This window comes from Aotus nancymaae, unplaced genomic scaffold (genome assembly GCF_030222135.1).
Source record: "Aotus nancymaae isolate 86718 unplaced genomic scaffold, 86718_ANA_hifiasm-v0.15.2.pri h1tg000058l, whole genome shotgun sequence".
In the NCBI taxonomy this organism is placed as follows: Eukaryota; Metazoa; Chordata; class Mammalia; order Primates; family Aotidae; genus Aotus; species Aotus nancymaae.
Genome location: NW_026988472.1, coordinates 7740404 through 7757193, shown reverse-complemented (window position 1 = coordinate 7757193; position 16790 = coordinate 7740404). Strand labels below are relative to the sequence as shown.

The window sequence follows — 16790 nt, the reverse complement described above, 5'->3', positions numbered from 1 at the left end:
TGAGGACTCTTCATTGAGGGGTCATGGGAACTGGCCCAGTGAATGATATTTCAGGCCCTTGTGTGCATGTCTCCTTCAGGGAAAGCCCTAAGGGGGGCAATAAAGCACTGTAACATAGGAGTAGGGTATTATGGTATCCTCTGAACAAATGCTAATCCCACACTGTCAGATTCTTACCAGTAATGTCACATAATTGAATGTCTCTCACTGTACTGCAGGTGGTAGAGATGGTGACTTAAATGTCATAATCTACATTGAAATGTCACACATACCCACTCAAATAGACATACTCTCAGGTGTTGCCATGCCTCCATCCACATGTCAGCACTAGGTATTTGCAGACATGATTGGTGGACTTCATGTATGAAAAGACAAGAGTAACTTTCCATAGTTCTTAGTAAGTTTCAATTATTTGCAGAGTCACTATTCCCTCCCTGTTCTCCTTTTTGTTTCTTCCCCATTTATTCATTAGGGTGTTCTATGCTACTTAGCCTTATTGGCATCTGCTTTCATTTCCTGAATTCGTATCAGAATGTCACCTGTGCCCTGCCTTCTTAGAATTCATGGTGATGCAAAAACAGGAAACTTGAATAAAAAAGACTGATAGGAGGCCTCTTGAACTCTGTTAGTTTCCCTGCTGTTTACTTTTCTTTTTGTGTTTCATGTACCATCCTCAGGTACCAGTTTCTGATTTTTTTTTTATTGCATTTTAGGTTTTGGGGTACATGTGGAAAACCTGCAAGGTTGTTGCATAGGTGCATACGTGGCAGTGTGATTTGCTGCCTCCCTCCCCTTCACCTATACCATTTTACTTCTCAACAATTTAACCCTGACATTAGGTTGTCCAAACTGGCAAACACATCCCAGGTGAACTTACTAATTTTTGCCATTTCTCAGTTGTATTAATTACAGTTAGAATTGGACAGTTAAGTTCATCTTTAGTTCATCTTTAGTAACCGCACACATATATTTAACTAATTATTAGCTTTCTTTGCACACAGTGTTATTTTATGTACCTCACGTTATTCAATTTCCTTGAGAGAGCATGTATCACTCTTGTGTTTTTATGAAATAACTTTCAGCTCTCAGAAAATTGTGTATTTGAAATTTTTTCCTGAAGCATTGCTACCACTTTTCAATATACATTTTCTCTTGCACACAAACGTCACACAGGCTCATGTCAAATATTTATATAAGCATAGTCAAAATAGGATGAATAAATTTCTCTTTGGCGGTCAGTTTCCAATTACACCTTCAAGTGACAGGTAGACCCTGCTTTAGAGTCTCTATAATCAATCCTCAACTGCCTGTTACACAACAGTATCTCCACCATTGGGAAATCAATTATCTGTTACCATAGGCTCTGGTAGTTACATTCCTCTGCCATCTCAAAATAAATCCACCTGTGAGATCATACTCATTTCACATGGTGCCATCACTCACGTTGAGCCCTAGTGGAATGGTAATAAAGTAAGTATTCCTAATATGTTCTCACAAAAGAGGACTGGAATAACCTTATGACAAAGCTAAGATTGATGCAGTAAAGTGGTTTCAGGATGGGAGGCACTTTTCCATTTCAGGTTATCTGAATACTGTAAGTCTTGACTAAAAGACTTTATTAGTTTGTATTAACAATACCAGCTCATGATGAATTAAAAAGTTTAACATGAGGCTCAGTGCGGTGGCTCACGTCTTGTAATCCCAGCACTTTGGGAGGCTGAGGCGGGTGGATCACCTGAGAGGTCAGCAGTTCGAGACCAGCCCGGCCAACATAGTGAAACTCAGTCTCTACTAAAAATACAAAAAATTAGCCAAGCATGATGGCAAGCTCCTGTAATCCCAGCTACTTGGGAAGTTGAGGCAGGAGGATCGCTTTAAACTGGGAGGTGGAGGTTGCAGTGAGCCAAGGTTGCACCATTGCACTCCAGCCTGGGCAACAAGAGTGAAACCATTGCACTCCAGCTTGGGTAACAAGAGTGAAACTCTGTCTCAAAAACAACAAAAAAAATTAACATGAGAAACCTGTAACACTATCTTGCAGCTTTGCACCAAGATTACCGTTGTTTAACAGTCATAGTTAGTAATATTTATTTGTGCCAGGGGAATAACATTTTCATGGCTCCTGAATTTAAGTTTCCTATTTAGTAGATTTATTTTTACCTAATGAGTTTAAAATACCAGCATGAGTATTTTGCTAAGAGAGAAGATTAGATGATACCCTAGTGTCCCAGAAAAGGGTATGGATAGTTCATCAAAAAATATTCAAAATATTCCCAAAAAAAACTTTTTAGCAATGACAAATGCATTAGTTTATGCTATTCACTATGTGAAAGAAGTTCATTCCCTAAAGTGCTGGTAGTATTAGCTTTGTAAAAACATATCCCTGTTAATATTTTTTAAAACTATCACCTATAGGATAAACATAGAACTCGGTGTCATGTGCCTTTAAGATTTTCTATGTTTTGATCAAACTTCCTTTGCAGGCCCATTTTTCTCCCTGTTCTCCTGAGAGTCACCACCCACTCTTAACCGGCACCTTCATTAAGATAGAGCTCTCTGTTCTTTTCTTTTTTTCAAACTGTGCATAGGAATAACTAAAATCTTTGTTAGATATGATTTTCCATTAACAATAATGTGAAAATTAGAATTATGAATTCAAAATCAGTAAAGTCTGAAAATTTAAAAAGTAGACTAGGTATTTGGGAACAAAAGGTAAAGGAAGATGAGAATGTTTCTTTAACGCTATTCGTTATCTCCCCTCTGTACACAATGTTGCATATATACAACTACTTCATTTTTATTGCCATTATATAATAGTGAAATCCCCTGAAGCAACCTAGTGTATATAGCTAGTGTCCAACTTTCAGGGGGTGGGAGTGGGGAGTAGAAACACACTTGATTAACAGTTTTGCTCACACATTTTAGACATTTTTTTTTCTTTTCTTGCCAAGCTTTTAGTAGTAAATTCATAAATATAAGAAATACTTTCACTCCTTCGGTGTTAAAATAGAAAACCAAACAGTGCCAACAGTAGCGGCCTAATTATTGGTATACGAGAAAAACACAACATCAATGGGTTTTCTTAATTATGCATTTTAAATAGCAATATGTGCATTTGTTTTTACAGTTATAATTTTTCTCATGTGTTTTAGGCAACAGCTTGTAATAGTTTTGAATCCATTAAGATGTTGCTTTCAATTTGAAATATTTTGTGTATACATGTATATAAAAAGTAACCCAATGTATGACTCATCCTACAGATGTTGAAGATCAATAAAGGCTTCTTTTTCAATATGCAGTTAGGTAGAGAGGGAAGCAAGCCAGCCTCTCTACACTGTCTTTTTGCTGGCTTGTTTTTGCAGTGCTATCAATAGTGGTTTTTGGAGGGAACCATGTGCCTTCAGCCTATCTAGTTAGATCAGATACCACAATCGACAACACGGGTAGAAGAGATGGGGAAGGGGGAGTAGGTAAGTGTTAAACATTAATTTTTAAGTGTGAATTTTGTACTCTTTCTAGGTACAGGATTAAAAACAGACCAATGAGGAAAAAATTGTTATATTAGGAAAGAAACTGCAGTTAAATCAAGACATAATAGCTGAATTAAGTTCTTTAAATAGAGTGCATATATAGATGTTTAGCCATACTCTTAGATCAACTCTTTAAGAGTAGAACTTTATATCCAATTTACATGCTCTAGATACCACCTTATTTTTTACAGTAAGGTCTGGTATTCAATACCCACTTGTACACTGACAGCTTTAAGAAAAACAGGACACAGAGGGAGTTGTCATTTTTAGCAGCAATGAAATACCACTAACCCCATTTTACATACCAAATTCAAGGCACTATCAGAGGTGAATGCACCACAAAGTTACCAGATACAAAATTACTAATCTTTTTTAAATTAATAACTTGAAATTACCCTTGCCCCCCACCCCATTACATCTTTTTATAAAGAGCAAACATTTTGCTATTTTATACACAGGCTAGCAGGCTTGTTTCAATATGAAAGTGCTAGTTCATTTACAGGTTTTTATAATTAGTTATGTAGTGCTACAATAAATGTCCAGTCATCTACATAGGAACAATGACGAATGAAAAAGATGAAGATTGAATAAGGCTATCAGATTACCTTATCTTACTTACACATAAAGAATAGATACCCAATGGTGAGGAAGAGACAGAAATTGGACAAACGCCCAAAGGCGTAAAAATTACATCTACCTTTGAGGTTCATACTGTAAATGAGACATTTAAAAAAATTCTGTAGCCCATGCCTATTCTTTCCTCAGAAAACAAAAAGCTGCCTTCCTGACATCCCCTCTTGTTTCAGATTTCCACAGCGTCACTTTGAAGCTTCAGAGCCAAGATCTAACTTTCTTCAAAAAATAAATAAAATACGTCCCCTAAGGTACCTCCCCATCCCACCCACCCCCGAAATCCTGCTGGTTTCTTTTCCAGTGCCCGGTTGCATGATCAGGTACCATCTCCTGGGGTGGTTGTTGTTTTTTTTTTCTGGTCCATCTATTGATCATTAGTTTAGAATAGATAACATGAACCGGTTCTGGAACCACTACTGGGAGGAACACAAGCTCTTTACTACGATCACACAGCAGGGAAGAAAGAGCTAATTCAATTAATCCCTGATGCTGGGCCTCCAAAATTGAAAGAACTTGGCACAACTGGAGCACTGAATTTGTATCCTCCATGCTTCTCAATCATTTTGGATTCATGGGCTTCTCTTCTTTGATCAGCCAGAGTTGTTATGTCCTGTAACTGTTTTCTTTGTTCTTCATTAGGACCGTGAGTCAGAGCCTGATACCACACGGGATTACGATTTTGAATAGTTTGAAAAATAGCTTTAAATATCTGATACTCATCAACAGGGTTATCTTCATCATCAGTGATTGCGGAATAGCCTTCCAGAGCAGTCTCTTAGGCATCATATTTTTCCCAATCTTCATCATCTCCATCTTCACCTGCCTGCTTAGCCAGAATCTCCAAATATTCTTGTCCATCTTCACCGATATCATCTTCATCACACCCCAGTTCCTCGGTTTCATCATCTTCACCTTCATCATCATCATCACTGTCATTCTCGTGTTCTGCACCGCAGGTGTATGCTCTTTTTAATCCATTAAATATGCTGAACAAGAGCATAGAAGATCTTGAATATTTGTTTCTGGATGAGGACAGACTGATCAGACTGGTTAGAAAGAAGCTGGATAAAACGATCCTTTAGACCTGGCAGAAAATGCTGCATTGCTGCTACCAGTGGACTCTGCTCCTCTGGTTTTTTATACTCATAATTTTTCACAAGCTGATAAAGGCAAACAAGAATTCCTAGCCAACAAGCACTGTTATCGAACTGAAGATAAAAGCCAATTTTGTGCAAAATGGCAGTCCAGCAGCTTGGATAATCATGTTTCATGATGTGATGTATGCATGTAGTAAGCTGTACCCTGATGACCTCAGGAGAATGGATAACGGCTTCTACAATATTTTCTCGAATACAATGGCGATCTTCTTCTGGAATAGTATAAGAGGACCCCTGGTCCTGTTTCTCGATCAGGCCAATACTGTGCTATGTTTTTCAAACAGATAACACCTGCCTATCTCACTAAATCCAGATGTTCCGACGTACTAATCTGGAGCAGTGTTGAGACAAAATTCAGACTTGTGTGTTGGGGTCCATCGCAGCATGGACTCGGTCAAACCCGGGGCTCGGCTGCTACTGTCCAGGAATAGCGCCACCAACTGCGCGCATGGATTCGCCGCGAAAGGCTTTTTTTTTTTTTTTTTTTTTTTTTTTGAGACGGAGTCTCGCCCTGTCTCCCAGGCTAGAGTGCAATGGTGCGATCTCGGCTCACTGCAGCTTCCTCCTTCTGGGTTCAAGCGATTCTTCTGCCTCTGCCTCCCGGACAGCTGGGATTACAGGCGCCCGCCACCACGCCTGGCTAATTTTTGTATGTTTTTTAAGTAGAGACGGGTTTGTCCATGTTGGCCAGACTGGTCTCAAACTCCTGACGTCAAGTGATCCACCTGCCTCCACATCCCAAAGTGCTGAGATTACAGGCGTCAGCCACTGCGCCTGGCCTCTCTCTCCTTTTCTAATTCTCTGATGTATTCTCTGCTAAAGGTCCTGGGCAGTGCCTTATTTTTGGTGATTCTTCTCTGTCTTCCTTGCAGCTGTTCCAGTTTGGTGTTTGCCTGTTCTAAATTGTCAGTGCTCCTTGACTGTTTGTTCCCTCTGAAATCCGTGGGGCATGATGTTGTTATGCTTGGGTCAGGAAGGGAAGGCTGCCCTCTGACTAACTAGTGCTGCTCTGGGTAGAGTTGGAGGCAGAGCAATGGCACTTCCACTTATTTCCCTGTGTGGTGCGAGGTCTCTCTTCAGAAACATATCTATGGTCTCTAAATATTCTCAAATTGGGAAAACTGGATGCATCTCAACACCCCTATCATGGAGAACTTTACCAAAGAACTTCCCTAGTTGAAAGCCTCCCGGTTTGCTCTTTCTTTTCTAACGTGAGCTTCTCTTGGTCCTGCGGGGTTGACACTGTGTTTCCAATCTTTTCCAATCTCACTGGGTTTCCAATACAGTTGACACTGTATTTCCTTAGGGTTCCTCAACCCTCTGTGAAAGGTGTGAAGGTACAAAGAAATGTTAAGTCAAGTCACCAGGCAGGTGATACCGGTTCCCTGCAGAACAATGTGTGTAATAGCTGAGGGCTGAGTTCCCTTCCCCATCCCTTTCCCCTCTCTGCATCTGCCTCCTTGATAATCTAAGCTACTTTCTTATCTCCTAACTGGATGACAAGAGAGGTGCCAGGGTTGCCTCATGGGTACTAGAGGCCCTTGGTTTTGATGGTCTATTGTTGTGCATCCGGAAAGCACTAATGCTTAGGTTTTTAGTCCTAGTACCAAGTCAGAAAAACATGAAAGAAGAGGAAGGAGAGTTTAGATTTAGCAATCAAGAGCTAGAACAGGAGTTTTACATTACTGCAAAACAATACTGCTGCCTTAGTTTTCTTCAATATATGTAAAATGCAAAATGAAAAAATTATCTATTACACCAACATTTTATATCACATATATGTTATATACGTACTTGAAGAATGAATGTGAAGTACAAATCTCTTGTGATAAGTGAAGACTAAGAAAGGTTGTTACCAGCTGGATAATACTACAAGCAATGTTAAATGAAGTTCTTTAGGTTGAAGGAAAATGAGATTCAATGGAAATTTTGATCTACAATCAGGAATAAAGAGCACCAGAAATGATAAATATGTAGGTAAGCATAAAACATTACATTTTATTTTCTCTTAATTATAAAAAGGAAAACAATTTAAAGCAAAAAAATTCTATTGTGGAGTCTATAATGAATGCAGAAATAAAATATATGTCCACAACTACACAACTGAGAGAAGTGAATGAATTTTTACTATTGTAAATGTATTGTGCTTTATGTGAAGTGGTAAGTATTAACGCTAATGGCCTGTGATAAGTTAAAGATGCAACCCCTAAAATTAATGCCAAAATTTATTATTAAAAAGGCAATAGAGGAAGAAACATGGCGGCGCTGATGTTGACTGCAAATTGTATTCCCTGCTGTTCCGCAGGACCTCCACCTTGGCACTCACCATTTGTTTGGTCTTGCTTCTCTAGTTCTTTTAATTGTGATGTTAGGGTGTTGATTTTAGATCTTTCCCACTTTCTGATGTGGGCATTTAGCGCTATAAATGTCCCTCGTAACACTGCTTTAGCTGTGTCCCAGAGATTCTGATACATTGTCTCTTTGTTCTCATTGGTTTCAAAAAACTTCTTTATTTCTGCCTTGATTTCGTTATTTATGCAGTAGTCATTCAGGAGCAGGTTGTTCAGTTTCCATGTAGTTGCGTGATTTTGAGTGAGTTTTTTAATCCTGATTTCTAATTTGATTGCACTATGGTTTGAGAGTCTGTTTCTTACGATTTCTGTTCTGTTGCATTTGCTGAGGAGTGTTTTACTTCCAATTATGTAGTCAAATTTAAAACAAGTGCTATGTGTTGCTGAGAAAATTCTGTTAATTTGGGGTGGAGAGTTTTGTAGATGTCTATTAGATCTGCTTGGTTCAGACCTCAGTTCAAGTCCTGAATATCCTTGTTAATTTTCTGTCTCATTGATCTGTCTAATATTGGCAGTGGGGTGTTAAAGTCTCCCACTATTATTGCGTGGAAGTCTAAGTCTCTTTGTAGATCTCTAAGAACTTGCTTTATGAATCTGGGTGCTCCCGTATTGGGTGCATATATATTTAGGATAGTTAGCTCGTCTTGTTGCATTGATCCCTTTACCATTATGTAATGCCCTTTTTGTCTCTTTTGGTCTTTTTTGGTTTAAAGTCTGTTTTATCAGAGGCCAAGATTGCAACTCCTGCTTTTTTTGCTTTCCATTTGCTTGGTAAATATGATTTATATTTTAAAGCAATTACTCTAGATACTCTGTGGGTAACTGATTGTAGAAAGGGGAAGGATTTGAAGCAGGGAAGTCACTTCAGAGACTCTTTCAGTATGCCAGTGGCCTCAGCTAGGATGATAGAGAGAGAAGCTAATATATATATGAGGTAGAACATTAAGGATTCTGTGATATTTTTAGTATGGGATAGGAGATCAGGTAAAGGAAGTAGTGATGGAAGACTCATAAGTTTTTGGTTTGAGAATCTGAATGTATGTTGGTGGTATTCAGAGTTGAAAAAGTCATGTGAAGGAATACATGATGTTTTTGAGAAGGATATATTATAAGATCTCAATTTGAGACATGTTAAATTTGAAATTACTGAGAGATTTCCAATTGCAGAATGGAGATAGGCAGTTGGATTACGGGGCTAAAAATCATAGGCCAAGTTAGTACTGGAGATACAGATTTGGGAGCAGGAAACATATAAAATTCTGTTTTAAACCTCCTTTCCTGAATTTGTTTACCTTTTACTGTAGACACATTACAGAGGAAGTGCTGAAGAAAAGCATGCACCTGACAGGGAAGGTTGCTATGCAACAGATGAGGAAAGTCATCCAGCCAGGCAGAATTGATGTTGGCCTTTGGGGACCAAATGCTGCAGTCCTTCCTACCATTAGCTTCCTTTCATATGCAGGCTTCTGGCATGAGTTGATACCAGAACAAATGTTAACTGCACAAAGATCTGTCTTGAATTTTGGAAAAGTATCAGTTCATTTTGAGTAACCTCACATCTGTATTTAATTTTCTGCCTTTTTGAGTTTCTCCAGTCATTCTGGAAGCATAGCAGCATGTGCGTCCTTGGGTAGGATTCACTTACTGTGCATTCCTCTTTGCACATTGAGAAACCAGGCTCAGAGAATTGAGTGGCCTGAGCGGGGTCACACAGCTTGAGACAGACAGGCTGGGCACTCCATCCCTGGAATTCTGAAGCCCAGCCCAGTTTCTCTCCATAAGACCACAGCTGCCCAGGCCTCAGCCCTGAAAGGAACCAGGGCTTGCCATGGCTCACACACATAGGTCTGATTGTCCTGACCGCTCCAGTGAGCACCAGGAAGGCCTCAGGGACATTGTGATTGTGTCTTTGAAAAGGAAGAGGCCTGATGTTCTGGGCACAGAGTGGACACCAAGGAGCAATTCCCACACCTGGATGGAACCACACGGGGGAGGTTGGGAGCCTCTGCTCATTTCCTCCTGAAAGCAGAGCATGAGCTTGGGCCTCCTAGAACACAAACCTTGCTTGTTTAGAACAAATGCTGCAGTGGAAAATGTCTGTCACTCAAATGGGAAGGGTGCCTTGGTCCCCAGACCAGCACGAGCAGAATGTGAACTTTGGAGTTAGGAAGACCCAGGCTCAAACTTCTTTTCATAATTTCAAGATTTATTTTAGATTCAGGAGGTAAATGTGCAAGTTTGTTACATGGATATATTGCGTGATGCTGAGATTTGGAATATGAATGATCTCATCACTCAGGTGATAAGCGTAGTACCAAATAGGTAGTTTTTCAGCCCTTGCCCCACTCCCTTTTTCCACCCTCTAGTAGTCCACAGTGTGTATTGTTACCATCTTTACTTCCACGTGTACCCAATGCTTAGCTCCCACTAATACGTGAGGACATGAGATATTTGGTTTTCTGTTCCTGCATTAATTCACTTAGGATAATGGCCTCCAGTTGCATCCATATTCCTGAAAAGGACATGATTTCATTCTTTTGTTGTGGCTGTGTTGTATTCTATGGTGTATATATGCCACGTTTTCTTTATCCAGTCCATCACTGATGGGCACCTTGGTTGGTTCCATGTCTTTGCTATTGTAAATAACATGGTAATAAACATATGAGTGCACGTTTCTTTCTGGTATAATGATCTGGTTTCTTGGGTGTATAGCCAGTGATGGGGTTGCTGGGTCGAATTGTAGCTCTGTTTTAAGGTCTTTGAGAAATGTCCAGCTCTGTTTTAAGTCCTTCGAGAAATGCCTAGACTGGTTTCCACAGTGGCTGGACTAATTTACATTCCCACCAGTAGTGTATAAGCATTCTCTTTTCTCTGCAGCCTTGTCAGCATCTGTTTTTTTTTTTTAACTTTTTAATAACAACCATTTTGAGTGGTGTTAGATGGTATCTCATTGTGATTTTGATTTGAGTTTCTCTAATGATAGTGATGTTGAGCATTTTTTCATGTTTGTTGGCCACTTGTATGTCTTCTTTTGAGAAGTGTCAACCAGGCATGATGACTTATGCCTATAATCCCAGCACTTTGGGAGGCTGAGGAGGGCAGATTGCTTGGGTCCAGTAGTTCAAGGCTAGCCTGGGTGACATGGTGAAACCCTGTCTCTACAAAAACCAAAAAAATTAGCTGTGTATGGTGGTAAACACCTGTGGTTCCAGCTACTCAGGCGGCTGAGATAGGAGGATCACTTGAGCCCAGGAGATGGTGGTTGCACTGAGCTGTGATTTTGCCACTGCACTTCAGCCTAGGTGACAGAGCAAGACAGTGTCTTAAATAAAAAACAAACAAACACCTACAAGCCAGAAGAGAGTGGGGGACAATATTCAACATCCTTAAAGAAAAGAACTTTGAACCTAGAATTTCATATCCAGCCAAACTAAGCTTCATAGGCGAAAGAGAAATAAAATCTTTTATGAACAAGCAATTGCTCAGAGATTTCATCACCACCAGGCCTGCTTTACAAGAGCTCATGAAAGAAGCACTAAACATAGAAAGGAACAACCAGTACCAACCACTCCCAAAATGTAACAAATGGTAAAGAGCATCCACACAATGAAGAAACTGTGTCAACTAATGGGCAAAACAACCAGCTAGCATCAAAATGGCAGGATCAGATTCACATATAACAATATTAACCTTAAATGTAAATGGGCTAAATGCCCCAATCAAAATACACAGACTGGCAAATTGGATAAAAAGTCAAAACTTATCAGTGTGCTGTATCCAGGAAACCCATCTCACATGCAAGGATACACATAGGCTCAAAACAAAGGGATGGAGGAAGATCTACCAAGCAAATGGAGAACAAAAAAAGAGCAGGAGTTGCAACCCTAGTCTCTGATAAAATAGACTTTAAACCAGCAAAGATCAAAAGAGACAAAGAAGGACATTACATAATGGTAAAAGGATCAATGCAACAAGAAGAGCTAACGATCCTAAATATATATGTGCCCAATACAGGAGCACCCAGATACATAAGGCAAGTTCTTAATGACCTACAAAGAGACTTAGACTCCCACTCAATAATAGTGGGAGACTTTAACACTCCACTGTCAATATTAGACAGATCAATGAGACAGAAAATTAACAAGGATATCCAGGACTTGAACTCAGACCTGGACCAAGAAAACCTAACACACATTTACAGAACTCTCCACCCCAAATCCACAGAATATACATTCTTCTCAGCATCACATCACACCTACTCTAAAACTGACAACACAATTGGAAGTAAATCACTCCTCAGCAAATCTAAAAGAACAGAAATCATAACAAGCTGTCTCTCAGACCACAGTGCAATCAAGTTAGAACTCAGAATTCAGAAACTAACTCAGAACTGCACAGCTTCATGGAAACTGAACAACTGGCTGTTGAATGTTGACTGGATAAACAATGAAATGAAGGCAGAAATAAAGATGTTCTTTGAAACCAATGAGAACGAAGACACCACGTATCAGAATCTCTTGGACACATTTAAAGCAGTATTTAGAGGGAAATTTACAGCAATAAATGCCCACATGAGAAGCAAGAAAAGATCTAAAATTGACACCCTATCATCAAAATTGAAAGAGGTAGAGGAGCAAGATCAAAAAACTTCAAAACCTAGCAGAAGACAATAAATAACTAAGATCAGAGCAGAACTGAAGGAGATAGAGACACACACACACAAAAAAAACCCTTCAAAAAATCAATAAACCCAGAAGCTGGTTTTTTAAAAAGATCAACAAAATAGACAGACCACTGGTCAGATTAATAAAAAAGAAAAGAGAGAATAATCAAACAGATGCAATAAAAAATGATGAAGGAGATATCACCACAGATTCCACAGAAATACAAACCACCGTCAGAGATTACTACAAACAACTCTATGCACATAAACCAGTAAATCTGGAAGAAATGGATAAATTCCTGGACACTTACACCCTCCCGAGCCTAAATCAGGAAGAAGTCGAAACCCTGAATAGACCAATAACAAGGGCAGAAGTTGAGGCAGCAATTAACAGCCTACCAACCAAAAAAAGCCCAGGTCCAGATGGATTCACAGCCGAATTCTACCAGACATACAAAGAGGAACTGGTACCATTCCTTCTGAAACTATTCCAAACAATCCAAAACGAGGGAATCCTTCCCAAATCATTTTATGAGACCAACATCATCCTGATACCAAAACCCGGCAGAGACTCAGCAAGAAAAGAAAACTTCAGGCCAATATCCATGATGAACATAGATGCAAAAATCTTCAATAAAATACTGGCAAACTGATTGAAACAGCACATGAAAAAGCTTATCCATCATGACCAAGTAGGCTTCAATCTGGGGATGCAAGGCTGGTTGAACATGCGCAAGTCTATAAACGTAATTCACCGCATAAACAGAACCAAAGTCAAAAACCACAAGATTGTCTCAATAGATGCAGAGAAGGCCTTCGACAAAATTCAACAGCGCTTTATGCTAAAAACTCTCAATAAACTAGGTATCGATGGAATGTATGTCAAAATAATAAAAGCTATTTACGACAAACCCACAGCCAATATCATACTGAATGGGCAAAAACTGGAAGCATTCCCTTTGAAATCTGGAACTAGACTAGGATGCCCTCTCTCTGCACTCCTATTCAATATAGTACTGGAAGTTCTAGTCAGAGCAATCAGGCAAGAAAAAGAAATAAAGGGTATTCAAATAGGAAAGGAGGAAGTCAAATTGTCTCTATTTGCAGATGACATGATTGTATATTTAGAAGACCCCATCATCTCAGCCCAAAATCTCCTGAAACTGATAAGCAACTTCAGCAAAGTCTCAGGATACAAAATCAATGTGCAAAAATCACAAGCATTCCTATACACCAATAACAGACTTAAAGACAGCCAAATCAAGAACAAACTGCCATTCACAATTGCTGCAAAGAGAATAAAATACCTAGGAATACAACTACAAAGGATGTAAAGGACCTCTTCAAGAAGAACTACAAACCACTGCTCAGTGAAATAAGACAGGACATGAACAGATGGAAAAACATTCCATGCTCATGGTTGGGAAGAATCAATACCGTGAAAATGGCCATACTGCCCAAAGTAATTTACAGATTCAATGCTATCCCCATCAAGCTACCAATGACCTTCTTCACAGAACTGGAAAAAACAGCTTCAAACTTCATATGGAACCAAAAGAGAGCCCACATAGCCAAAACAATCCTAAGCAAAAAGAACAAAGCTGAAGGCATCACTCTGCTTGACTTCAAACTATACTACAAGGCCACAATAATCAAAACAGCATGGTACTGGTACCAAAACAGAGACATAGACCAATGGAACAGAACAGAGGCCTCAGAGGCAACGTCACAATCTACAACCAGCTGACCTTTGACAAACCTGAGAAAAACAAGCAGTGGGGAAAGGATTCCCTGTTTAATAAATGGTGTGCAGAAAACAGAAACTGGACCCCTTCCTGACACCTTACACTAAAATTAACTCCAGATGCATTAAAGACTTAAACATAAGACCTAACACCATAAAAATTGTGGAACACAGTGTGGTGATTCCTCAGAGACTTAGGGGCAGAACTACCATTTGACCCAGCAATCTCATTATTATGTGTATACCCAAAGGAATATAAATAATTCTATTATAAAGATATATGCATGTGTACATTCATTGCTGCACTATTCACAACAGCAAAGACATGGAATCAACCAAAATGCACATCAGCGATACGGTGGATAAAGATAATGTCATATATACACCACGGAATACTATGCAGCCACAAAAAGAAGTGAAATAATGTCCATTGCAAGGACATGGGTGGAGCTGGATGCCATTATCTTTAGCAAACTAATGCAGGAACAGAAAACCAAATACCACGTGTTCTCACTTATAAGTTGGAGCTACATGAGGAGAACACATGGACACATAGGGGAGGGAATAACACACTGGGGTTTTAGGAGGGTTGGGGATGGGAAGAGGGAAAGGATCAGGAAGAATAGCTAATGAATGCTGGGCTTAATACCTAGGTGATGGGATGATCTGTGCAGTAAACCACCATGGCACACGTTTACCTAGGTAACAAACCTGCACATCCTTCATATGTACCCCGAACTTAAAATAAAAGTTGGAAATTAGAAAAAATAATTATCTATTTTCTTTTGGGTATGTTCTGGAATTGCTGGGTTGAATGGTAGCCCTGTTTTAAGTTCTTTGACAAATCACCAGACTGCTTTCACAGTGGCTGGACCAATTTACATTCCCAGCAACAGTGTATAAATATTTCGTTTTCTCTGCGGCCTTGCCAGCATCTGTTATTTTTTTTGGCTTTCAAATAATAGCCATTCTGACTAGTGAGAGATGGTGTCTGAGAATATGGCCACTGGTGGGAGGAGTGTCCCCAGGCTTCCCACATCTACAAATGCTCTCTAGGATTAATCTTAAAGATGCTTAATTTTATTTCTTAAATCGTGTTTTTCCTTACTCTTTCCTAATGCCATGAAAATATTATTCAAAAAGATGTGTTTTTTTTGTAACAGCAGAAAAGTATGCTAACTCTGTATTTAAATTCTATGTAATATAATAAAAGAATTCCATATTGTTGGACACTCAGGTGTTTCCCAATTTTTACAATTGCATATGAAAATTTTTTGCTTTTAAATGTTAAAGTATATCTCTGGTCATTTTCTTGCAGTTAATTCCTAAAACTGGAAACATTGATATGTGACTCTATGAACATTTCTAAAGCTTGCATGTATACGTTTCTCTCCAGAATAGCTGTACCAATTCATAATGCTACAGCTATGTGTGAATGCCAGTTCTACTGCATTGTCACCAACACTGGCCACTATTCTCTAAATATTTGCCAACCTCATATATATATTTTTTTGAGACAGAGTCTTACTCTGTTGCCCAGGCTGGAGTGCAGTGGTGCAATCTTGGCTCACTAAAACCTGTGCTTCTTGGGTTCAAGCGATTTTAATACCTTAGCTTCCCAAGTAGCTGAGATTATAGACGTGCACCACCACACCTGGCTAATTTTTTGTATTTTAGCAGAGACAGGGTTTTGTCATGTTAGTCAAGCTGGTCTTGAACTTCTGGCCTCAAGTAATCTGACTGCCTTGGCCTCCCAAAGTGCTGGGATTAAGATATGAGCCACCACACTTGGCCACCAATCTCATATTTGAAAAATAAGTGATTTAGTATTGTTTTATTTAAAAAATATATTTACTCTCTTCTAGTTATAGAAACCATTTATATTTATTCTAGGAAACAGGAAAATATATAAGAGAATGAAGAACAAAATAAAGTCTGTAATCTTACACTAATATAACTACTGTTATTTTAAATATTTTGTTTACATTTAGTTGTTAATTTAATTATAATTGACTCCTTCTCTCTCTTCACATTCAATATCCAACCAACCTGTCAGGAAAATATTTTGGTTTTATCTTCAAAATATATTTAAAATTTGAACAGTTATTACCAGTTCTATAGTTATCACTCTGGTTCCAACCACCATCATTGCTCATGCAGACCATTACAATAGCCTTTTCACTGGCAATATGGATTGGCTCTGTGTCTGCACCTAAATCTTATCTTGAATTGTAATCCCCTCCTGTTGAGGGAGGGACCTGGTGGGAGGTGATTGGATCATGGGGACAGTTTCCTCCATGCTGTTCTCATGATACTGAGTGAGTTGTCATGAGATCTAATGGTTAAAAACTGTTTGGCAGTTCCTCCTAGCTCTCTCTCTGCTGTAGCCATGTGAAGAAGGTCCTTGCTTCACCTTCACCTTGCACCATGATTGTAAGTTTCCTGAGGCCTCCCAGCCATGCAGAACTGTGAGTCAATTAAGCCTTTTTTTTTCATAAATTACCCAGTTTCAGGTAGTTCTTTATAGCAGTTGGAAAATGGACTAATACCACTGGTCTCCATGCTTTGACCCTGTCTCCGACAGTCTCCTCTCCACACAGCATCTGGAGGGATCCTGTGATGTCTCATGTCACTTCTCTGCTCAAAATCTTTCCATATTTCTTATCAAACTCAGAGTAAAATTAAAGTTGTTATGGTGGTTTTTAAGGTCTA

General features: G+C 39.2%; 1 pseudogene; it reads right to left on the bottom strand.

Moving 5' to 3' along the window:
- Nucleotides 1–4635: 4635 nt before the first annotated feature.
- The window catches only part of LOC105709546 (importin-7-like), a 58017-nt pseudogene continuing 45862 nt past the window's right edge, over nucleotides 4636–16790 (bottom strand).